The sequence below is a fragment of the Brassica napus genome, chromosome C9 (genome assembly GCF_020379485.1).
Source record: "Brassica napus cultivar Da-Ae chromosome C9, Da-Ae, whole genome shotgun sequence".
Classification (NCBI taxonomy): Eukaryota; Viridiplantae; Streptophyta; class Magnoliopsida; order Brassicales; family Brassicaceae; genus Brassica; species Brassica napus.
In genome coordinates, this window is record NC_063452.1 from 20,051,744 (window position 1) to 20,079,227 (window position 27,484).

The following is a 27,484-nucleotide window of genomic DNA, read 5'->3' on the forward strand; positions in this document are numbered from 1 at the left end:
ATCTTTAATCTTTAATCAAAATCTATATCCTATAAATTACAAATCAAACTATTAAAATTTAACTACAAATCTTATATCTAGTCTTCAAATCTGTTATTTTCCAACTATAATACAAAATACTAAACTTTAATTCTAAACCTCATATTCCAACATCCAAACCTCAAGTCACAAAACTAAACTTTACTCTTAATCATAATCATAATTTTTTTATAAACCATACAATAGATATTTAAAAATTTCCAAGTCTATCTTATAGGCAATGGCTACAAACCTTATATCATACTCCAAACCCTAAACCCCAAAACTTAACCTCAAACCACATACAACACTTCAAACCCCATACACTACAAACCTTATACCATAAATTTTAAATAAAATATATTTCCTCTACAAAACTTATACTACAAAGGTTAAACCATAAATTGAAAATAAAATATATTTCCTCTACAAATCTTATATCATATTTCAAATCCTAAACCCCAAAACTTGACCTCAAACCACATACAATACTTCAAACCCTATACACTACAAACCTTAAACCATAAATTTAAAATAAAATATATTTCCTCTAACATATATATATATATATACCCCAGACTATATACATATTCCAAATTCTAAATTACACAAACCAATCAATAGTTTTATTTAATTGAAAATTACTTATAAAAGGTGAAATCTGATCATTTTGTGAATTTATATCATTAATTTTATAAATGTAAATGAATAACTTAATTTTACATTAAAAAACTACTCAAAAATATAATTACAATTAGAAAAATAACAGTTTTATACTTATTGATTAATTTTGATCATAGATTGACTTTAATCAAACGGTCACAAATGAACCTTGTGGTTATCCTCATGCGTCTTTCCTATTGGTCAATTCTGTTAAGACAAGGATTGCACTTCTCTCTCTTTCCTCTCTCACGACGTCTCATCTCTTCTCTCTTTCCTCTCTCACGACAAGGATTAGATCTGAAGTTGACTGGAGTTTGAGTCCAAGAATTGAGAGAAGAAGAATCATGGAGAGGACGACCAAGTCTCTGAAACTTGCCTTTGTACGCCTCCTCTCAACTCGTCGCCACCACCACCACCACCGAGGCGCTCGTTACAACCACCACTCCCTTCGATTCTGGCACACACGATTCTGGCACACACTTCGATTCTGACATTTGACGGATCAGATCTCGTGCTTCACTCATCTGATCCGTCAAATGTCAGAAGCTTCTCAAATGTCACTCTTCACCACCACTAAGGTCACCTCTCACTCTCTGTGTTTTGAATTTGACTTTTTGTTGTTCTAACGTATTCGATTCTCTCTGTGTATTTTTTTTTCATGTTCTTAGTTAAAGAAGGAGGAGGAGGCTGAAGAAGCTTGATGGTGGTGGTCTCGAGGTCGACAATGGTGGCTGAGAGTGATGGTTTGATGACTTGGTGACATCGGGCTGTTGACGATGGCGGAGAGAGAGAGTGACGACGATGGCGAGGACAGCAGATGGTGGCGAGGGTTGAGAAGGACAGCATATGGTGGCGAGTTTGAATCGTGGATGGTGGCTGAAGCTTTGTGAAGGTGGCGATGGCGGCTGAAGCGTCTAGGTTTAGTTAACCAATTGGTTTAGTAATGTTTACATTAATTAATTGGTTTAGTTAAGAGTAGAGTAATATATTTATGTATTATTGGTTTAGTTTTGTAAACCAAAAGTTATTGTAAACTAAATTTAATTTATAAATAAAATTTACTTTAATTTTAATTAAAAAACAATTTTGGTTTGATATTTAATTATTTTATTTTTAATTATAATTATTTTTTAGTTTATAGAAGGACTTATAATAGCACGAAAGTAGTGCTGATAGTTAAGTTAATAATATCATCTAAGTATTGCTATATTATCTGCATATTTCGTAGTGTTAAAATACGTTATCGTAGAGGGGGTACCTATAATGACTGCCGCATACATAGCATTTATGAATTCGCTATCAAACATCTAATATAGCATATTTTCCGCGCTAACAATGTACATATTTCTTATAGCGAGACTAAGATGGCTGAACAACAACTAGGAGTGCTGAAGGCACTCGATGCTGCGAAAACGCAACTTTACCATTTCACGGCGATGACAATCGCCGGAATGGGTTTCTTTACAGATGCTTATGATCTGTTTTGCGTCTCCTTGGTGACCAAGCTTCTTGGCCGCCTCTACTACTTCAATCCGTTGTCAGAAAAGCCTGGCTCACTGCCCCCCCCCCCCCCCCCCATGTTGCGGCGGCGGTCAACGATGTGGCCCTTTGTGGAACCCTTACTGGTCAGCTTTTCTTTGGATGGCTGGGTGACAAGCTCGGAAGGAAAAAAAGTGTATGGTATCACTTTGATCATGATTATCGTGTGCTCCGTGGCTTCTGGTCTATCTTTTGGTAACAAAGCCAAGGGTGTCATGACCACCCTTTACTTCTTCAGGTACAATTATCATTATAATTATATACTTAAACATGTTTTAATAATAATCTCATAGTGAATACGCATGTTTTAAAAATTACTGGTTTGGACTAGATGTGTCTAGTCAGAATATATATATTAACATATTTGTTATAAATCATGTAGTGGATTGCCATTAACCAGACCTGGTCCAAGACCGGCCCAATACCTAGAAGATAAGGTCCAGCCGTGGCCAAATGAGGAGAGAGAGAGGCGGTCGTCCGAGGAGAGAGAGACGGTCGGTTTAGATCGTCTTAGACTTAGGACGTTTTTCTTTTCTCTGTTTTAGATCTTTTCCTATTTCATGTTGTATTAGGTTTTGGATAATTTTCTTTTTCCTATACTTTGTAATTCCTATATAAGGAACCTCTATTGTTCATTAATAAAACACAGAAACATTCAGTCTCTAAAACTCTTCAATTACAACACGTTATCAGCACGATAGACTCCAAAAAACCCTGAGACAAAACCTAACCTAAAATCCGTCACACATAAACCCTAATTCAGGCGCAACTTAAAATCGATCTATCTCTCAAACCCCGAGTAACCAGACGACGAGCCACATATCAAATTGAAGCTCTTGATGAGACGAATCCATCAGCGCAAACCGTTCGTCATTCCAATCTCAGGCGCTCCCGCAATCGCAGAAACAATACGCGTCGCCGTTTTACCTTTGGAACCCCCATCCGCGACCAGACTCCAAACCGTCCGATCCCGATCAGACGCGTCTCGCCTCAGCTTGCGACCGTTCCAGCTCGTGTTCCAGCTCGTTCCAGCTTGTGTTCCAGCTCGCGTCCGTTCGAGGTTCTCTTGGTGGTCCGGGTTCTACAATCTGCAAACAAAAGGTAACCCTAATTCTAAGAACATATGAATTGAATCTGGATTGTTTGTAAAGATTGAAATCCTAAAACTAATCTCTAAGATGAAAGCTTTAGGATAAATAGATCAAACCCTAAAAGAGTAAATCGGAGCTCGAATAAGTCTGATCTCCTAAACCATAATTCGAGATTGATCCATTGATCAATTAAAATCAAAGTCTTAATGATTTTGAATCTCAAATCAAATCCCCTTGATCAAAGATCAAAAGTTTTTCGAAATCCCCTAAAAACCCTAATTTTGGAAAATCGGTTTTAAATTGTTTGATTTGAACTTTGATTGTTTGATCACCTAGAGCTATTGATAGGATTGTTTAAATTCGAATCTAAATCACTCAAACTGAAAACCTAAAAAGTTTAAATTCGGTTTTAAAATGTCTTTGTTTGATGATTGATGATCTGAGATGTTAGGATTGATAGATTGATTAATAGATCTATCTCAAGATTCAAAATCCTTAAGGCCTTGAAACCCTTAATCTTGATTGATATTCCTAAAGGACTTGAAACCTTAAACCTCTCATTACTTAAAGATTGAAAGATTGATTTCAAGAATTTACATATTGAATGAGAGTTAGGTTGCTAGATCGTTTAATTCTAAAACTTAATAGATATACAACTAATAGAATTGAATCTAGATCCTGTTTTGAATATGGCCGTGTAGCCTAATGCATTGCTCACACTTGCGGCCTTGTGCCCTTGATTGATTAAAAGCCATGTGGCTTAGTGAATATCAAAGTGACCGTGTGGTCTAGTAGCCGAATGGTTATATAAACCAGATTGCATTATGATCCGATCTTTAAGATTGTTGTATCACATAATAGTCGTGAGGTACAAACATCACAATGCAAAGCCATATGGCCTAAGCATCATATTGCAAAGTCGTGTACCCTAAAGTATTATAGATAAGACTTATGAAATCATATGCACTAATTATTAGTTGCAAGAATTCTAAATCATGAATTTATTGATGATTTCAGATGTCGAGATTTGAGCCTTCGGATTATGCTGCCCTAGATATCTCTGGAGATAATTATCCAGAATGGGAAATGAACACTTCAATTGCCTTGAAGTCTAGAGGACTCGGGAAATGTATCATTGAAAGAAATGATGAAATTAAAAGTGAAAAGCATAGCGTCATAACAATTATGCGCTATCATCTCACTGAGGAACTGAGAAATAAGTATGAAGATATTGAGGATCCTTATGATCTTTGGATAAAACTAAAATCCATATACTCAATGGAATTATGGCGAAAAGCCATGAATGATTGGAAGATACTCAGGTTCCAGGATTTTAAATCCGTGGAAGAATACGATTCTGCTCTAATGAAAATCGCCCATAGTCTTGAACTATGTGATGAAGTGGTTACAAATAATGATCTATTGTATAAAACATATTCCACATTCCATCCAAATGATCGGTTGCTATCATATACAACTAAGGTTTTCACAACCTATAATGACCTATTGTCATACCTATTGGCAACTGAGCAAAGAAAGCAGAAAGTTAAAGATACCATTGACAGATTTAAGAAACTTCAGAAAAGATGCATTGAGCAACAAAACAGTGAGATGAGATATCCTGAGGCATTGGATCAGGATGAATCCAAGAAAGCCGTGTGGAGTAATATAGATTGTGAGGCCGGCTTATACCTTGACTAAAGAAAGATCTCGACATGATGATTTTATATTAAGTCTACGATTTTGTGATTTGCTTTTAAACCTATTTGATGTTTCACGATTTTATTGATTTTGAATTCATTATCTTGTCTGATCTTACTTGAACATATGAATGTTTTAAAGGGCATAAAACCAAGTAAGAAATCGTAAAAGAGGTATAGTAAGCCTAGTAAAGAAACTATGGCTAAGGCATTGCCTATAAGGCATTATACACACCCAATGATATGTGATGAATTATAAATGGTTTCCAAATAGAAACAATGGGCAAACAAAAAGGAAACTAGTTCCTTCAGATTTTGAAAGAAATATCGCCTAGGACCTTATAAGAAAATGGTCAAAACTATACCTTATGATCTCTACTGATCAAAACTATGCTACAGATCAGTATGATAAAGAGGCAAGAGATGTGGTAACCATATTGAGATACACCACGAAATTTTACACTATATGGCATGATAGGATTAGCCATCCTAAAGTCTAAACTCGATGCAAAGATTGAAAAGGCACAGAGTTATCCTGTAAAATATCTCACGTTGTGAAACATGTACACAAAGGGAAACTCATTAGGCTTAATTGTCCCAAGCACCACGACCTTATAGTATGGTCATGAGGGGGAGAGAGGATACTACAAGTTCGTGTACCACTATGGTCTAAAGACCATGTTATAAATGGCTCGGCCATAAAGGCCATTACTCGGCCATAAAAGGCCAGTCCTTGGCCGTAAAGGCCATGTTTTAGAACGGCCAAACCATAAGGTCATTACTCGGCCGAAGAGACCATGTTATGGTCGGCTGCAAAGACCATCACCTATACACAGCTTGGTCACGACTTGTATATGCATAGTGCAGACTTGGCCGCACACAAGCCATTACCTATAAAGGTTCGGCCAAGTAAGCTATTACCTATAAGTTATCGGCCATGTAAGACATTACCTATAAGGATAAGACTATAATCTTGGGGAAATTATGATTTACATGTATAGAATGATAAAATGCATCAGGCCATATAAGTGAGCATAGATATTCCCATCTCAGATTATATACGGGTCATAAAACCAGACATACACCATCTTAGGAGATTTTGAATAAACCACCACATACATATATGTGTCGTCTAAAGATGGAACCTCAGAAGAGGATTGGGAATATATGTTGGATAGGAGTATTACTTTCTCCCACGATTTATAAAGAAAACTTGAGCCAAACATGGGTGATCGGATTGTGGCCAAGTACACGGATTGCATCCGTCTATCCAAACATTAAAGGAGAAAGATTATAAGCTGGATAAAAGAATGATAAGAATGGTTTTAACCATCATTGTCTTGGCAAAGATCCTCGGACTAGAGATTATGATTTAAGACGTCCAAAGAAAGATTATAAAAATAGCTAATTGAGATGCTAATCGAAATGTCAGACACTGACCCGAGAAATGACTAACCAGCTTAGCACCAAATGAATGTCCTAGAAGAGACATAGTCAAGTTGCTATAGAGTCTATACAAGATAGACCAAGTGCTCCATAAGATAAAGGAATCTTCGATAGAAAAAGAATGGTGCATAAGAATACAGATCCGAGATTATAAGAGAAACCATACCAGACATTGAGAAAAGGCTGCGCAGCTACACATCTAAGGTACCAAACCATGTAGTCTTGGGACGCCAAGCTACTAGGTAACAAAGGTCCTGGATAATGAAATCTCAAAGTGATCAGATCATGTCTGGAACATAATGGAACCATATGAAAGTGTCGACACACACATGAATGTTACATTTGTATAAAGATGCATAAGAGAATAGCACTTAAACACAAAGATATAAACGAGGATCAGAACCCACGTAAGTATGAGAATGCATTCGTAAGACTAAATTGAGTCAAGAATAAAATGTGAGGGTTTTTAAAGTATCTAAAGGAGAGATGGGCGTATTGGCCATATACATATACAGAAACGCCATCTGATAAAACCAGTGAAATAGATGGATCTTGTGAGGTAAAGAAACCGTGAGAGATGTACATGATGTAAAGGTGTTCATATTTTTCTACTTAACAGCATTAGATCATAGCTTGTTACACAAGGTACTCACATAGATCAAATGAACAGATTATAAGGAGATAAACTCCTATGTGGTGGTTGCTGCTACAGATTTTCGAAATTGACAATGGTCTCGTCATAAGAAAGAAATTAGATACAATGATGTAGTAGCATATGGATCACTGGATAAGATGAAAGAACAGCTTCGTTCCTAAGCTGATTCATGGACTGAAAAGCAGCTGCATATAGTATGTAAAAGAAATTGATCACGACACGATCTTGGAGTTGTATAAAAGACAATCCAATATCAGTCCATATATTTATAAAGATTCGGAATTCCTTGTGCTTATACTAAACCTAAAAGAGGTTAGTAGATACAAAAAAAATCTGTAGGCGTCCGGCTCTTAAGCCCATCGGCCATAAAATGCGTCCGGCCCTTCAGCTTACGGCGTCCGGCCTTTCTTCTTGATCACGGGCTAGTAGAAAAGATCAACCATCAGGTTGCAATCCGACAATCAGATCCCTTAAGGATCTGGCATAGCAGAATGGTCTGCTGCTGTATAAACTCCACAAAGTTTGTTGTAAGGATAAAAGGAGATGTTTAATCTATCCTTACCTGTCGGATATAAAGTATTGTAGTCCATAAGCTCGTGAAAGCCGAAGTCCATGACCTAATAATGTATACTTAGAGTGTGATATGATCCACAACAACTGAGGTCATGAGACGCCATCATCATCATTAAGATAGGAATGCAAAGAATAATGGATACGGCATTACCTAAGGCAAAGAAATCGATGTCCACATCCATGAGAGTGTTCGGCCGCAGAGCCATAATAAGAGATTATAAACTCACAGTAATGATCATCGATCTTGAACACTCATGAGATAAGTAGTGGACACGTACGGACGAGGTCTATGACCTGAACATAGATCGACCAGATTGATACATGGTCGATGGTGATTATAATGGTCAAAGAAAAGAGTTTGACAGTATACAAACACGTCTAGACCATGGATACATGCAAACACGATTTGCAAAGACCAAATAGTGATCTCTGAGGACAATATGGTTCATATTGTTTAGCAAACATGCTTTACCGAGACACTTAATGTCAAAGGACATGAGAAACGACCTAAGAAGTCGAAATGGTCTAATTACGGTTCAGTAATGAAACTGGCCGATTACTCTCATCCTATACATACAGGAAATATCACGCACCAAGATGTGTAGAATGTAGAACCTACAGTGAGGTTCACATTAGGGGGAGTAGTGCGTGTTGTACTCTTTTTCCTTCATCATGGTTTTGTCCCACTGGGTTTTCCTGATAAGGTTTTAATGAGGCAACATTAAGCGTACTACGAATCCTGTATGGTTATGGCATCCAAGGGGGAGTGTTATAAATCATGGAGTGGATTGCCATTAACCAGGCCTCACTACAAGAAAACAGCGGTATTCTGACGGACATTCCGACGGAAAATGAAATCCTCGGAATATACCGAGGAATTTCCGAGGAAATTCCGAGGAAACAAAAAATTGGGGTTCCTCGGAATTTCCTCGAAATATACCGACGGAATTCCGAGGAAACCTCAGTCCGTCGGAATATTCCGAGGAAATTCCGAGGAACAATGTGTTCCTCGGAAAAAACCGATGAATTCCGAGGAAATATTATAGCCGTTGGAGAGCCGTTGGGGGATTTTACAAAATTCCGAGGAAATTCCGACGAACTAGCCTTTTCCGTCGGAATTCCGTCGGAATTTCCTCGGTATGTCGGCAGGATTTAATCTATATAAACAAGCACTCCTCTTCCTCTTCATTCACTCCATATCTTCATCCTCCCTCTTACTCTATTTACACACGAATTTGATTCATAAAAAATATGTCTTCTTCAAATTATTTCCGTTCTTGGATCGATCGACCTCATTTGGATCCGAACACGAGATTGCTTACGGAAGAATACCAACGAGGTATAACCGAATTCATGGGGTTAGTTCACCGACAACCGGAAGCAAAAACAGGTAAGTTAAGATGTCCTTGCTCTAATTGTAAAAATAGAAAGGTTATTAAAGAGTGGGATGTTTGGACTCATCTATATTTGAGTGGGTTTACACGAAGTTACAAAATTTGGTATCATCATGGGGAAACTGATTATGAACATGGTAGTACTAGCGAACCTCAGCCAGCGGTTAGATTAGAAGAACCAATTAGAACGGATGTAGATTATGGTGTAGGTACTGAGCAGATGGTAAATGATCATTTTAGAGGGGAAGATTTACCCAATGCAGAAGCTAGGAGATTTTATGATATGTTGGATGCTGGAAAGCAACCATTGTACGAAGGTTGCAGAGATGGTCATTCAGCTTTATCATCTGCTACAAGATTGATGGGCATTAAAACAGATTATAATTTGGCTGAAGACTGTGTGGATGCGATTGCTGATTTTGTAAAAGGTATTCTACCCGAGGATAATGTAGCTCCTGGTTCATACTACGAGGTTCAGAAACTCGTAGCTGGTCTTGGTTTATCGTATCAGGTAATAGATGTATGCAGCGACAACTGCATGATTTATTGGAGGGCGGATGAACAGCGGGTTACATGCAAATTTTGTGGAAAGCCTCGTTATAAAGATACGAGTGGAAGAGTTCCAGTGCCATATAAAAGGATGTGGTATTTACCTTTGACGGAAAGGTTGCAGAGGTTGTATCTGTCTGAACGCACAGCGCAACCAATGAGATGGCATGCGGAGCACTCAACAGATGGTGAGATCAGACATCCTTCAGATGCAAAAGCGTGGAAGCATTTCCAATCAAAGTATCCCGACTTTGCGTATGAGAGAAGAAATGTCTACCTTGGATTATGTACTGATGGTTTTAGTCCGTTTGGCAAGAGTGGAAGACAATATTCTCTATGGCCCGTCATTCTTACACCATACAACCTCCCCCCAAACTTGTTCTTGCGACGAGAGTTTTTGTTCCTCTCGATTCTCGTTCCCGGACCAGAGCATCCTAAGAGATCACTTGATGTGTTTCTTCAGCCACTAATATATGAGTTGCAACAACTATGGGCTCAAGGTGCTGAAACATACGATGTTTCGTGTAAAGAAAACTTTCAAATGCGGGCAGTACTAATGTGGACAATAAGTGATTTTCCAGCATATGGTATGTTGTCTGGATGGACAACGCATGGAAGGCTATCATGTCCATATTGTCAAGATAACACTGATGCTTTCCAACTAAAACACGGAAGGAAAACGTGTTGGTTTGACTGTCACAGGAGATTCCTACCACCTCATCATCCATATCGTAGGAGTAGGAATTTGTTTACGAAGAACAAGAGGGTGTTTGACAGTCCACCTCCGGAAATTTGTGGGAAAGATTTGAAGATACAACTAAGAGATTTTGGTGCAGAAAGGACGCCAGAAGTCGGTGGACATGAGCGTTTTCCGGTAGATGCTGTTGGAGAACTACATAACTGGCACAAAAAAAGTATTTTCTGGGATCTGTTATACTGGGAGGATCATCTGCTAAGGCATAATTTAGATGTCATGCATATTGAGAAGAACTTTTTTGACAATCTCATGAACACGATCCTTAATGTTCAAGGTAAAACAAAGGATAATTTGAAGTCAAGACTGGATTTAGTCGATATATGTGCTCGTTCAGAACTTCATGTTGATGAAAATGGTAGGGCTCCTTTTCCCATATACCGACTTGATGCAGCGGGAAAAGATTTTCCGAGGATATTCCGAGGAAGGCTTCAGATTTGTTCCATCGATCGATTGTTCAATCCAATCGATCGATCACATTCTTACGGCTTTCGTCCATCTGGTGATCGATCGATGGGTTTTTCTAAACAAACGCATCGATCGATGCGTTTATAAAAAAACATACAAGATTGAAACCCCAAACACTAGTTCCTCGGAATTTCCTCGGAATATTCCGACGGAATTACGAGGAAGACAAGGGTTTCCTCGGAATAGTCTGAGGAAATTCCGAGGAAATAGGGGTTGTAAACCGAAAAAACGTTTTGCGGTTTGAATAACACCTAGATAACCCTTATAAAGTGTCTTACGTTACTTATGAAGTCTAAAATTTGTTCCTTACCCCTTAATTAACACTTTTCCGCTTGTATGAACGAAATCCCACAACATAAGAGAAACACTTATACGTTTTAATGAATGGTATAGGGAATACTTTCAATTAGTTTTGAAATTTGTTATTTCATGGTTTATGCTAATCTATACAAAGAATCCTCAATGGTATACATTACAATTGTATAACAAATGAAAAACCCCAAAAAAATTGATGTTTTGAAACCCCAAACAATTGTTCCTCGGTATTTCCTCGGAATATTCCGAGGAAATTCCGACGGATACTTTACTATCCGTCGGAATTTCCTCGGCATATATTTTCATTTTACCGGGCAAATATTTCGCGAAAATTGAAATTAAAATTCCGACGGAATTCCGACGGAAAATGTCCGTCGGACCCTAGGTTTTATAACCACGAGCCACTTCTTCTTCCCCATTTCTCTCTTCTTCCTCTGCGCGATTCCTCTCTTTTTTTCCGGCGATTTCCCCCTGAAATCCGACGATATCTCCGGCGATCTCCCCCTTTTCTTACACAAATCATGTAAGGACCCTATCCCACTCTCTTAGATTCTATTTGTTAGGTTTTTGTGGAGTTTTGATAGATTTTTGTTAAGGTGATTGGTTAGGATTGTGATTTTTGGTTGTATAATAGGTTTAGAATTGTGATTTAGTTGAATAATTTGTTTTGTTGAATTGATTTATAATTTTTTTATTATTTTTTTATTTTTTTGTATTTAGAAAATCGATTTTAGTATATAAAATCGATTTTTGTATTTTACAAAACGATTTTTCTATATAAATTCGATTTTTTGGATTTTACAAAAAAAATTTTGTATATAAATTCGATTTTTTGGATTTTACAAAACATTTTTTAATATCTATACAACTTTTTTTTTGATTAAAAACTATTATTTGGGATTTAAAAATATTTTTAATATATATATATATATATATTATTAAAACTATTTTTTGTAATTATTGAACTATTTTTTATTTATTAAAACTATTTTTTTTATTAGAACTATTTTTATATATTTATTAAATATTTTTAATATCTATAAATATTTTTTTGTGATTAAATTATTTGAGACTTTTAAAAAAAAATAATAATTTATATATTTCTGTATTTATTAAATATATTTTTTTTAATTTACAGGTCTCATGATGATCAGATCCGGCCTCGACAGCGTCGTGGTCGTGGTGGTACGGGGAGCCAGTCTCGGGATTCCACCCATTTTCAGGATTCCCCTTCGCCCCACAGCTCCTACCATACATCTCCCTCTGCTGCACCCGCTCCTGCTCCTCTCGCTCCCGCTGCTGCACCCGCTCCTCCTCCTCCGGGTCCTCCAGGAGTGATGAGTGTTGCGGATTTGGTTCAACAGCCCGGTCGTGACCATCTTCCGTATCTCACTCCGTATCCACATGGACATGGTCAAACATGGTAATTAAACATTTTTTTTCTTTAAATTTTGATTCATTATTAACCGTTTGTTCTTTTTATTAGGTTCAACCGATCCGGGAACGGGATCAGCGCATGGATCAACCGTATGATGTACTCGGCCCTCGACAAGGGACATCCGACTTTCACTCACTTCCCTACCGAAAAGCAGGTTCTGTGGTTTCGTCAGTTTGCGGTAAGTATTCTAATTTTTTACTTATATTTTTAATCTTTAATATTAATTTTCTACTAATTGTGTTTTTTTTTCAGCAAGAGTTCAACTGGAATTCCGATGAGACGCTCTTTATCTATCACCACTTCGTCCATAAAGTTATGGACAACTATGGGAAGCAGATCCACGAGTGGAAGAAAAAGTGGGAAATCAATAAGGTTCGATTTAATTTATTAAACAATTTTTTAATTTATTAAACTATTTTTAAATTTAATAAACTATTTTTTTTTTATATTAAAAGGTACCAAAGTCGATGAACGACACGGTCTGGAAGGAGTTGTGTGCGCATTGGGATAAGGAAGAGACGAAAGAAACTTCTTCCACCAACTCCACCAACCGCAGGAGCGACCGTAAAGGGAATGGCATCTACAAGCATAACTTGGGTGCTCAATCTATTGCCACTCTGGGAGATCGCATGGTAAGTTCAAATGTTTTTTCTTCAATTATTTGAGTTTCAGAATTTTAATTTATTGTGCATTTCTTCTAATTTCTAATGTTTCTTTAATTTATGTTTTTTTTCAAGGCGGAAGAAAATGATGGCGAGCCGGTTGATGATCTCGCCCTAATGAGGAGGGCATATACCAACAAGAAGACCGGCCAGATTGATGACGGTCTTGTGAGGGACGTGGTCGACCTGGTCCAAACTCAGGTGGTAGATGAAGTGTCTCAGCTTCAAACCGAGGATGACGCTTCGACGGCTTCGACCAACTTGTCTCGGTGTCGAATCAACGAAATCGTTGAATCCGTAAGTTCTTTTTTTTTAAAGTTCAATTCATTTATTTTTTTGTTTAAATTTGTAAATTTGGCTATTTTCTATTCAGTCGGTTCCAAAGAAAAAGGGACGTTTGGTCGGTTTGGGTCGTCGCACCCGGTCGGTTCCTCCTTCTTCTGCACCACCGCCCTTTGTTGATCCAGAAGTACTTACGGCTCAGTTGAAGGACAAAGATGATCGTATATCTTTGTTGGAGACCCAGATGGCGGCTCAACAGGCGGGCTATGAGGCACAGAGGAGGCTGAACCAGCAAATGATGGAGATGATGCAGAGGATGTACCCGAACGAGGTGTTCCCAGACGTGCCAGACCCGTAGATTATTTTTTTTTTCCCAAAAACTCGGAATGTTTTATTTTTATTTGTGAAACTTTGAATATTAATTAATATGATTTTAATTGTAATTTTAATTTCATATTTTCGAATTTAAATTTCAGAAATTTTATTTTTTTAAAAAAATTAATATTTTTTACATTCCGAGGAAATTAATTATATTTTTCACGCGATCGATCGATGCGTTTTTGGACATAAATCCATCGATCGATCTGTTTACAAAAAAAAGTTCGAAATATACCGAGGAACTGTTCCCTCGGAATATTCCGAGGAACGTGTTCCTCGGAATATTCCGAGGAACGTGTTCCTCGGTATATTCCGAGGGAACATGTCCCTCGGTATAATCCGAGGGAACAGTTCCGTCGGTATATTCCTATCGATCGATGTATATATGTCTAAAACGCATCGATCGATGAACGTCCGAGGAAATATCCCGACGAAGTTCTCCCTCGGTATATTCCGAGGACATTTCCGACAAAATAATGGTCCTCGGAATATCCTCGGAAATTTGTTTCCTCGGAATTCTGTCGGAAAATTCCGAGGGATTTCCGACGAAAGAAGAAATTCCGAGGAATTATTTCCGACGACTTGTTTCGTCGGTATGTCGTCGGAATAACGGTATTCCGACGAAATTCCGACGATTTTTTCCCTCAGAATCTTTGATGTTTTCTTGTAGTGCCTGGTCCAAGACCGGCCCAATAACTAGAAGACAAGGCCCAGCCGTGGCCAAAGGAGGAGAGAGAGAGGCGGTCGTCCGAGGAAAGAGAGACGGTCGGTTTAGACCGTCTTAGACCTAGGACGTTTTCTTTTTCTCTGTTTTAGATCTTTTCCTATTTCATGTTGTATTAGGTTTTGGATAATTTTCTTTTTCCTATACTTTGTAGTTCCTATATAAGGAACCTCTATTGTTCATTAATAAAACACATAAACATTCAGTCTCTAAAACTCTCCAATTACAACAATATTTAATTTTTTTTATTAATTTAGGTTTTCGCTGGGATTCGGTATTGGAGGTGATTACCCTCTTTCTACTACCATTATGTCTGAATACGCTAACAAGAAGACTCGTGGTGCTTTCATCGCTGCCGTGTTTGCTATGCAAGGTGTTGGTATATTAGCCGGAGGTTTCGTGGCACTTGCTGTCTCTTCCATTTTCGACAAAAAGTTTCCAGCTCCGACCTATGCAGTCAACAGGGCTCTCTCAACGCCTCCACAAGCTGATGTTGAAAAGTAAACTTGATTTGGATCAAATATTATTGGGTTAATCATGTGTTGATCCAAAACTTAGCCCAAATTCTAGAGAAATCATTCACCTCCTAAAAACAAAAATCTAGATATTCTTATAGAATTATCTAGAAAATTAGGATAAAATAATCTAGATATTATGTTAGAATTCTCTAGATTTAAGATTAAAATATGTAAGATATTTTGTACTTTGGATGCTATAAATACCTCCACTCTCTTCTCACTTTGTATCATCAAGAAATAATCCAAGTTTGTAAGAAACTTTCAAGTAATAAGAGTTCTCTTCTAAATTATAAAAGTTTTCTCCTTCACAAAACTTTTTTCTCTTCAAACACTTAAACACTTTCTCCATCTTTATAAAGTTTTTCATTCCAACAAAGTGGTATCAGAGCTTCAAGTTCCTTTTAAAGATGACAAACAATGGTGTTCCCTTCCAAGTTCCATTGCTCACTAAGAGCAACTATGACAATTGGAGTCTTAGGATGATGGCTATCTTAGGAGCACATGATGTGTGGGAGATAGTCGAGAAAGGCTTCATTGAACCGGAGAATGAAGGTGGTTTATCTCAAACACAAAAGTATGGTTTGAGGGATTCAAGGAAGAGAGACAATAAGACTCTCTGTCTAATCTATCAATTATTATATGAATATACATTTGAGAAGGTTGCTGGAGCAAAGACATCCAAAGAAGCATGGGAGAAGCTTCAGACATCTTACAAGGGAGCGGAACAAGTTAAGAAGGCACGTCTTCAAACTCTAAGAGGAGAATTTGAAGCATTACAAATGAAGGATGGAGAACTCATCTCAGATTACTTCTCAAGAGTCTTGGCGGTTACTAATAACCTAAAAAGAAATGGTGAGAAGTTAGATGAGGTGAGAATCATGGAGAAAGTTCTTAGATCATTGGATTTAAAATTCGAGCATATCGTCACCGTGATTGAAGAGACAAAAGACTTAGAGACTATGACAATGGAGCAACTTCTTGGATCACTACAAGCTTATGAAGAAAAGAAGAAGAAGAAAGAAGATATTGTGGAGCAAGTTCTCAAGATGAGAATTGATCACAAGGAAGAAAGTGGCCGAAGCAATCAAAGACGTGGTGGCGGTCATTTCCATGGACGAGACCGTGGTGTAAATGGACGAGGTTGGAGACCATATAAAGACAAATTCAACCAAAGAGGAGAGAACTCATCAAGAGGTCGTGGAAGAGGAAACGCAAAATCAAGGTACCATAAATCAAGCATTGAATGCTATAGGTGCGGAAAATTTGGACATTATGCTTCTGAATGCAAAACTCCAAACAACAATAGAGTTGAAGAGAAGTCCAAATATGTTGAAGAACGTCGTATGGAAGAAGATATGTTGTTGATGGCTTACAAGAAGGATGAACCAAATAAGGTTCACAAGTGGTACCTTGATAGTGGTGCAAGCAACCACATGTGTGGAAATAAAAGCATGTTCATGGAGCTTGATGAATCGGTGAAAACCAATGTGGCTTTGGGAGATGAATCAAAGATGGAGGTGAAAGGTAAAGGAAATATTCTCATCCGCTTGAAGAATGGAGATCACCAATTCATTTCCAACGTGTACTATATTCCAAGCATGAAGACCAACATCTTGAGCCTAGGACAACTCTTAGAGAAAGGTTATGACATTCGACTAAAAGATAATAGCCTTTCTTTAAGAGATAAAGCAAATAATCTCATCACAAAGGTGCCAATGTCAAACAATAGAATGTTTTTCCTAAATATTCAAAATGACATTGCACGATGTCTCAAGATGTGCTACAAGGAGGAATCTTGGCTTTGGCATCTTCGATTTGAGCATCTCAACTTCGGAGGCTTAGAGCTACTTTCCAAGAAAGAAATGGTGAAAGGATTACCTTGCATCAGTCATCCAAATCAAGTGTGTGAAGGTTGCTTACTTGGAAAGCAATTCAAGATGAGTTTTCCAAAGGAGTCGGAGACAAGAGCAAGAAAGCCACTAGAACTCATACATACAGATGTATGTGGTCCGATCAAACCAAGTTCACTTGGTAAGAGTAACTACTTCCTTCTCTTTATTGATGACTTTTCAAGAAAAACATGTGTTTACTTTTTGAAACAAAAATCAGAAGTGTTTGAAAATTTCAAAAAGTTCAAAGCCCATGTTGAGAAGGAAAGTGGTCTTAAGATCAAGTCCATGAGATCGGATCGAGGAGGAGAATTCATGTCCAAGGAGTTTCTGAAGTATTGTGAAGATAATGGCATCCGAAGACAGTTGACGGTGCCAAGAACCCCTCAACAAAATGGAGTAGCGGAAAGAAAGAATATGACAATACTTGAGATGGCAAGAAGCATGCTCAAGAGTAAGAAGCTACCAAAGGAGTTGTGGGCAGAAGCAGTTGCTTGTGCGGTTTATATATCAAACCGTTCTCCAACAAAGAGTGTTTTAGAAAAGACACCACAAGAAGCTTGGAGCGGAAGGAAGCCTGGAGTCTCACACCTAAGAGTCTTTGGAAGCATTGCTCATACTCATGTTCCAGACGAGAAGCGGAGCAAACTAGATGATAAAAGTGAGAAGTATATCTTCACTGGGTATGACGCTAACTCCAAAGGCTACAAGCTCTACAATCCAGAAACAAAGAAGACAATCATTAGTCGGAATGTCATCTTTGATGAAGAAGAGAATGGGATTGGAGATCAAATAATGAAGACTACAACTTCTTTTCATCCTTTGAAGAAGAGAATGTGGAGCAACCGAGAGAAGAGCCAGCTACACCACCAACTTCACCAACAACAAGTTCTCAAGGAGATGAAAGCTCAAGTGAAAGGACTCCACGTTTTAGAAGTCTACAAGACATCTACGAGGTAACTGAAAATCAAGACAATCTTACTCTATTTTGTCTATTTGCGGATTGCGAGCCTATGAACTTTGAAGAAGCCCAAGAAAAGAAGTCATGGAGAAGTGCAATGGATGAGGAAATCAAGTCGATTCAAAAGAATGATACATGGGAGTTAGCTTCACTTCCAAATGGACACAAGGAAATTGGTGTGAAGTGGGTGTACAAGGCAAAGAAGAACTCTAAAGGAGAAGTTGAAAGGTACAAGGCAAGATTGGTGGCAAAAGGCTATAGTCAAAGAGCCGGGATCGACTATGATGAGGTATTTGGTCCAGTTGCTCGCTTAGAAATGGTTAGACTAATCATTTCATTGGCAGCCCAAAAGAGTTGGAGGATACATCAAATGGATGTAAAATCAGCCTTCTTAAATGGAGACCTTGAGGAAGAAGTCTACATTGAGCAACCACAAGGCTACATAGTCAAAGGAGAAGAAAACAAAGTCTTAAGGCTGAAGAAGGCGCTTTATGGATTAAAGCAAGCACCAAGAGTATGAAACACCCGGATTGATAAGTACTTCAAGGAGAAAGGTTTCATCAAGTGTCCATATGAGCATGCACCTTATATTAAAACTCAAAACAATGATATATTGATTGCATGCTTATATGTTGATGACTTAATATTTATTGGCAACAATCCGATTATGTTTGAAGATTTCAAGATGGAGATGATAAAGGAGTTCGAGATGACCGACATTGGATTGATGTCATTCTACCTTGGCATTGAAGTAAAGCAAGAAGAAAATGGAATCTTCATTACTCAAGAAGGCTATGCTAAAGAGGTTCTTAAGAAGTTCAAGATGGATGACTAAAATCCAGTATGCACGCCAATGGAATGTGGAGTCAAGTTATCAAAGGAAGAAGAAGGAGAAAGTGTGGATCCAACACTCTTTAAGAGTCTTGTTGGAAGCTTACGCTATCTAACGTGCACAAGGCCCGACATCCTACACGCAGTTGGAGTTGTTAGTCGATACATGGAGCATCCAACAACAACTCATTTCAAGGCAGCTAAGAGGATCCTACGCTATATCAAAGGTACTATCAACTTTGGCTTGTACTACTCTATCTCTGAAGATTACAGTCTTGTTGGATATAGTGATAGCGATTGGGGTGGAGATGTAGATGACCGGAAAAGCAAGTGGCTTCGTGTTTTTCATTGGAGAAACCGCTTTCACATGGATGTCAAAGAAGCAACCAATTGTCACTCTTTCTACTTGTGAAGCGGAGTATGTGGCAGCTACTTCATGTGTTTGTCATGCTATTTGGTTACGAAACTTGCTAAAGGAGTTGAACATACCACAAGAGGAGCCAACGAAGATCTTTGTGGATAACAAGTCGGCAATAACATTGGCGAAGAATCCAGTCTTCCACGATCGGAGTAAGTACATCGATACTCATTATCACTACATAAGAGAATGTGTTACCAAGATGGATGTGCAATTGGAGTATGTGAAGACAAATGATCAAGTAGCTGATATCTTCACCAAGCCACTCAAGCGAGAAGACTTCATTAAGATGAGGAGCTTACTCGGAGTAACCAAATAAAGTTTAAGAGGGGGTGTTGAAAAGTAAACTTGATTTGGATCAAACATTATTGGGTTAATCATGTGTTGATCCAAAACTTAGCCCAAATTCTAGAAAAATCATCCACCTCCTCAAAATAAAAATCTAGATATTCTTATAGAATTATCTAGAAAATTAAGATAAAATAATCTAGATATTATGTTAGAATTCTCTAGATTTAAGATTAAAATATGTAAGATATTTTGTACCTTGGAGGCTATAAATACCTCTACTCTCTTCTCATTTTGTATCATCAAAAAATAATCCAAATTTGTAAGAAACTTTCAAGTAATAAGAATTCTCTTCTAAGTTATAAAAGTTTTTTTCTTCACAAAACTTCTTTCTCTTCAAACACTTAAACATTTTCTCCATCTTTACAAAGTTTTTCATTCCAACAGCTGACTATATTCGGAGAATCATCGTCATGTTTGGCGCTCTACCAGCAGCTTTGACTTACTACTGGCGTATGAAGATGCCTGAAACTGCTCGTTACACCGCTTTGGTTGCAAAGAACATCAAACAGGCCACACAAGACATGTCCAAGGTCTTACAAGTGGAGCTTGAGATGGAGGAAAGGGCAGAGGATATCGTTAAAGACCCTAGACTTAACTATGGCTTGTTCTCCAAAGAGTTTGCCAAACGTCATGGTCTTCCCCTCCTTGGATGTACCTCCACATGGTTCTTGCTTGACGTTGCATTTTACAGCCAAAACTTGTTTCAAAAAGATATCTTTTCAGCTATTGGATGGATCCCACAGGCAGCAACCATGAACGGAATCCACGAGGTTTTCATGATTGCTAGGGCACAAACACTCATTGCACTTTGCAGTACCGTCCCCGGCTATTGGTTCACGGTTGCATTTATTAATATTATGGGAAGGTTTGCGATTCAGCTAATGGGTTTCTTCATGATGACCGTCTTTATGTTTGCGATTGCCTTCCCTTACGACCACTTGATCAAACCGGACAATCGTATCGGTTTTGTGGTTATGTACTCACTTACCTTTTTCTTTGCTAACTTTGTTCCAAACGCAACCACCTTCATCGTACCGGCTGAAATCTTCCCAGCCAGGCTAAGGTCCACATGCCACGGAATATCAGCCGCAACAGGCAAGGCCGGAGCCATCGTGGGAGCTTTTGGTTTCCTATACGCAGCTCAACCACAAGACAAGACCAAGACAGATGCAGGATATCCACCGGGCATCGGAGTCAAGAACTCTCTGATCATGCTTGGTGTCATTAACTTTGTCGGTATGCTCTTCACCTTCCTTGTCCCTGAACCCAAGCAAAAGTCCCTTGTGTTGGGGAAAGTCACACGGCGCAGCGGAAATACTAATGGTCGTGTTCCCCTGACCTTGTGTGAACCTGTGAAGAAAATACTTCGACGATGGCGGGATGTAATATGCAGAAAACGTAAATGAGACACACAATTTTTACGTGGAAAACCTCCTCGATGTGAGAAGGAAAAACCACGGGACCGTAGTCCACTCAAAAATCCACTATATAAATGGTATGAGTACAACCACGCCCTCCCTGTTCAACAGCCTGAACAGAACAGAGAGTCTAGCTACAAAGAGCTATCTTCAACACAAACAACAATAACAAGAGAGCAACACAAAGCTTCAAAACCGGCAGCAACCAAACGACCTCAACTCACAAAGATTCTGGCTTCCAGAAACTAATCCAAACGTACAAATCCAAGATAAACAAGTCGACAATACCTCTGCCAAATTTCAGCTCAATAAGAAAAGATCTCACCGTTGGATTTACCAAACACCCAAGACTGCTCTGCTGAAGAACTATGGCGACCAGCTTCAAGAAAACCCAGACAACAGAAGATCCAACCGTTGAAATCCAAATCCCTTCGGTGAACTTCTAACTCACTGACTGAAGAAGCTTCCCACAAAATATCAGCCCGATCAGGATCCGTTTGAAACTCCAAATCCAGTCTTGAAATCACCTTACGAGTTTTCTCCTTCTCTCTCTTTTTCTCCTTTCTCTCTCTTTTGTTTCTTTTTTGTCAAAAAATCCATTATTGTGTCAAGTGCCAAAGGGGAACATTAATTATTTCTTAAGTTTACCCCAATTGGTCCTCTCCATCTAGGAGGGACCCAACAAACTCCCCCTCCAACTAGGTGGAAGAAACAGCCATTCCGGCTATCTCTCGGCATACCTCAAGCTTCCCCCTCGGTAATGACTTCGTCATCATATCAGCTCCATTATCATCCGTATAGACTTTCTAAACTTCCACTTCCTTAGAAGCAACCACATCACGTATCCAACGATACCACCTCTGAATGTGTTTTGACTTCGAATGAAATGTAGAATTCTTCCCGAGACAAATAGCGCTTTAACTATCACAAAGCAACACATACTTTTCTTGCTTGAAACCAATCTCTTCACAGAAGTTCTTCATCCACAACAGCTCTTTACAAGCTTCAACTGCAGCAATGAACTCTGCCTCAGTGGTAGATAGTGCAACACACTTTTGCAACCTTGACTGCCATGCCACAGCTCCACCCGCAAATGTTACCAAGTAACCCGAAGTAGATCTGCTAGAATCAGCATCTCCCGACATGTCAGAATCAGTGTAACTGACAAGCAATGGCTTCTTACCTCCAAATGTAATCTTCATATCAGAAGTCCCTCTGAGATATCTCAAAATCCACTTCACAGCATTCCAATGTTCTCTTCCCGGATTGGAGAGAAACCTGCTGACAATTCCAACGGCGTAGGCTAAATCCGGTCTTGTACAGACCATGGCATACATCAAACTACCCACTGCAGAAGCATATGGAACCTTCACCATATCTTCCTTCTCCGCATATGTCTTCGGACTTTGTTGACTGCTCAGTCTTAAGTGTGGAGCAAGAGGAGTACTCAACACTTTAGACTTATCCATGTGAAACCGCTTAAGTACTTTTTCAATGTACTTCTCCTGAGATAAGTGAATCAGCTTCTCACCTCTATCTCGAATAATTCTCATACCGAGAATCTGTTTCGCTGGACCCATATCTTTCATGGCAAAGGACATGCTTAGCTGCTCTTTCAGCTCCTTAATTCTGTCCATGTTCCTGCCCACAATCAACATATCATCGACATACGACAACAAGATGATAAAATCATCCTCACCGAACACCTTCACAAATACACAATGGTCTGAATCAGTCTCTGCATAACCATGCTCCCCCATAACAGACTTGAACTTCATGTACCACTGCCTTGGTGCTTGCTTCAATCCATAAAGGCTTTTCTTCAAGCGGCAAACCAAATTTTCTTTGCCCTTTTCCACATAGCCTTCCGGTTGTTCCATGTAGATCTCTTCCTCCAAATCACCATTAAGGAAAGCAGTCTTCACATCCATTTGCTCAACCTCAAGATCAAGGCTCGCTGCCAATCCAAGTACAACCCGAATGGATGGCATCTTCACAACAGGAGAAAAGATTTCATCATAATCAATTCCCTTCTTTTGGCTGTAGCCTTTCACAACCAATCTAGCCTTGTGTCGAGGTGGCAAATTTTCATCCTCATGCTTAATTCTGTACACCCACTTATTAAGCAGAGCCTTCTTGCCCTTAGGCAATTCCACCAACTCAAAAGTATGGTTCTCCTCAAAAGAATCCATCTCCTCATCCATGTCTCCAAACCACATATCCTTGTGTTCATCCTCCAAAGCTTCATCATAGCTTTCAGGCTCTCCTCCATCAGTAAGTAATACATACTCACTAGGATCATACCTTGTCGACGGTTTAAGACCTCTCTCGGATCTTCTAACAATAGTAGGTTGGTTCTCAGCAGCTGATGTCTCACCATGATCGTCACCATGATCACCACTACCATCTTCATGTGCGGGAGCATCTGCACTGGGTGTATTATCTTGAACCTCAACCTCAACCTCACCGTGAACCGATGTGGAAGGAGTAGCCTCTGTATCGATCAAACCCTCAAAAATCTGAGTTGGCTTTTTGGACTTGTCAATGTCCTTAATCGTTTGATCTTCCATAAACACAACATCTCTGCTCCTTATGAGCTTCTTCTCAACGGGATCATAAAATCTGTACCCGAACTCATCCTGACCATAACCGATGAACACACACTGCCGCGACTTCATCTCAAGCTTCGATCTATCAACCTTGGGAATATGAAAAAATGCCTTACACCCAAAGACCCTCAAGTGACTGTAAGAAACATCCTTACCAGTCCAAACCCTCTCTGGAACATCACCATCCAATGGAGCACTTGGTGACAAATTCAGCACATGAACCACCGTGTTCAAAGCTTCTTCCCAGAAAGTCATCGATAAGCCTGACTGTGAGATCAAACATCTCATCCTCTCGACAATCGTCCTGTTCATCCTTTCAGCCAACCCATTCAACTGTGGAGTATAAGGCGGCGTGTACTGATGCCTTATTCCATGCTCTTTGCAATAAGCATCAAATGGTCCAAGATACTCTCCACCATTATCGCTGCGGACACACTTCAGCTTCTTCCCCGTTTGTCTCTCAACCAATGCCACAAAATGCTTGAAATATCCCAGCACCTGATCCTTCGTCCTCATAGGAAATACCCACAACTTCCTTGAATGATCATCAATGAAAGTCACAAAATATGATGCGCCGCCAAGAGATCTTGTCTTCATTGGACCACACACATCTGAGTGTACCAAATCCAGTACCTCGGGTTTCCTAGAAGGTGCGGAAGACTTGAAAGATACCCTGTGTTGTTTTCCCGCAAAGAAATGCGAACACTTCTGTAGGTGCAAACCAAAGATTCCTGAGATCACCTCATTCTTAGACAACACAGCCATTCCCTTCTCACTCATGTGACCGAGTCTCTTATGCCATAACTCCATGGCATTATCATTCTCCACCGCATTAACAACATCTTTGGAGACCTTAGCCTGCATCCAATAGAAAGATGAAGACTTCTCACCTCGAGCCACAATCAAAGAACCGCGAGAGAGCTTCCATTTACCATCACCGTGCAAACTGAAATAACCCTCATCATCAAGTCTTCCCGTTGATATCAGATTCATACTAATATCAGGAACATGCTTAACATCCTTAAGCACCAGCCTAGTACCAAGACTAGTCTCCAAGCAAACATCACCAATGCCAGCAACCTGAGCCATCGCATCATTCCCCATCTTCACAGAACCATAATTACCCGTAGTATAGGTGGAAAACAAATCCCGCTGTGATGTAGCATGAGTGGTAGCTCCACTGTCAATCACCCAACAGGTGTCCTGGCATGTGACATTAATGGCATGACCCTCAAGAAGAATCAGAAACTGATCTTCGGTGAGAGTCACCCGATCCACTTTTTCTTCTTGATTTCCTTGCTGCTTGTTTTTCAACTTCCAGCAATCCTTCTTCATGTGCCCTTTCTTATGACAGAAATAGCACTCCATATTTGCAAATCTATTAGACTTGCTCCTGCTCCTGTTCTTGTCTCTCTTGGGATTTCTACTTGTACTTCTCCCCCTTGACTCAGTAACAAAGACATCTGAACGCGAACTGCTCGCATTCGACTGTCTTCTTGCTTCCTCATTAAGAACACTGTTCTTCACTGAATCCATCGAAATAACACCTTCCGACGCGGAGTTACAAAGAGACATCCTGAAAACCTCCCAAGAGTCCGGTAAAGTACCGAGAAGCCACAGACCATGAATCTCATCATCAAACTTGATGCCCATATCAGACAACTTGTTGAGCAATCCCTGAAATGCATTCAAGTGATCCGTCATCGGAGTCCCCTTCTGATACCTCAGCTCAATCAACTTCTTGATCATGTACATCTTGTTGTTTCCGGTCTTTCTAGCATATAACTGCTCCAGCTTCTTCCACAAAGAACGAGCATCCGTCTCAGTCTCAATATGATGCAACACATTATCATCTACCCACTGCCTTATCAACCCACACACTTGGCGATGCTGCAGCTTCCACTCTTCATCCGTCTTCTTCTCAGGTTTCTGCTCCTCGAAGACTGGAACATGGAATTCCTTAACAAAGAGCAAATCCTCCATCTTGCCCTTCCATAGATGATAGTTAGCACCATTCAAGCTTATCATCCTGCTCATATTTTCCATCTTTCACACAAGCAAATAATAACCCAAAGTTATCAAAACCAAAGCTCTAAAACCAGAAGCTCTGATACCACTCTGTTGGGGAAAGTCACACGGCGCAGCGGAAATACTAATGGTCGTGTTCCCCTGACCTTGTGTGAACCTGTGAAGAAAATACTTCGACGATGGCGGGATGTAATATGCAGAAAACGTAAATGAGACACACAATTTTTACGTGGAAAACCTCCTCGATGTGAGAAGGAAAAACCACGGGACCGTAGTCCACTCAAAAATCCACTATATAAATGGTATGAGTACAACCACGTCCTCCCTGTTCAACAGCCTGAACAGAACAGAGAGTCTAGCTACAAAGAGCTATCTTCAACACAAACAACAACAACAAGAGAGCAACACAAAGCTTCAAAACCGGCAGCAACCAAACGACCTCAGCTCACAAAGATTACGGCTTCCAGAAACTAATCCAACCGTACAAATCCAAGATAAACAAGTCGACAATACCTCTGCAAAATTTCAGCTCAATAAGAAAAGATCTCACCGTTGGATTTACCAAACACCCAAGACTGCTCTGCTGAAGAACTATGGCGACCAGCTTCAAGAAAACCCAGACAACAGAAGATCCAACCGTTGAAATCCAAATCCCTTCGGTGAACCTCTAACTCACTGACTGACGAAGCTTCAAAATATCAGCCCGATCAGGATCCGTTTGACCCTCCAAATCCAGTCTTGAAATCACCTTACGAGTTTTCTCCTTCTCTCTCTTTTTCTCCTTTCTTTCTCTTTTGTTTCTTTTTTGTCAAAACTCCATTATTGTGTCAAGTGCCAAAGGGGAACATTAATTATTTCTTAAGTTCACCCCAGTTCACCCCAATTGGTCCTCTCCATCTAGGAGGGACCCAACACCTTGAAGAGCTCTCCGGTGAGAATGAGGTTGAGAAGTGACCACGCCGTAATATTTTCAATTGTATGTGTGTTATTTGTTTGTGTCATTCTTCTTATATTTGTTTGTGTCATTCTTCTTATATTTGTTTACTTTTTGTGATGTGTGACGTGATAATCGTAATGGCACCCATGCTTTTGTATAATGCGATCAATTCTCAAAGAGATGATAAGAAGTAAACATTTGTATAAATTGATTCTCTTTAGTTTGTTACTTATAAATCTGTTACTAGTTTCTTTAATACCGAGTAGATTAATATATTATAAGAAAAGTGAATATTTACAACTTATTAACCAATTTTTTTTTTAAACAAACAGTTGAGCCAAACTGCAGTTTTTAACTAAATACTCTACCTTATTATTCACAAAAGAAAAATGTATACTCATAAAGAAACCTAATTTTAGCAACATATTCATGTTCTTATTTGTATATAAGTTATGTACATTACATATCATTTTTTCAAGGTGATTTTTAACGTTTTAAATCTCTCATTATTCGGATATGATCTTGCGTAGTTATAGATAATCAAGCTTAATCTCCCTAAACGTCGTAAATACACATCTACTCTATTAAAATAGAATCACTTAAAAATCTATTGTTAAAAATCATGGTAGAACCATCTCATTAATAGTTAATATAAGGATTTTTAGTGATTTAAACCCCCAACTATTTTTAGATCGGATTAAAAACCATCAACTAAAATTTTATGTTTTTAAGCCCTCAAATATTAAATCTTTAATACCGTTAACCCTCCGTTAACAAATTCATCTTTTTTAATGAAGACCCGTTAAATTAAAACGCATCTTTTCAGATAAACACAAAAATGACCCGAGATGCTTACCATCAACTGACTAGAAATG

General features: G+C 39.0%; 1 pseudogene; it reads left to right on the plus strand.

The window, feature by feature from the left end:
• Positions 1–759: 759 nt before the first annotated feature.
• Positions 760–26,626, plus strand: LOC106362906 (annotated as a pseudogene).
• The last annotated feature ends 858 nt before the right edge of the window (positions 26,627–27,484 follow it).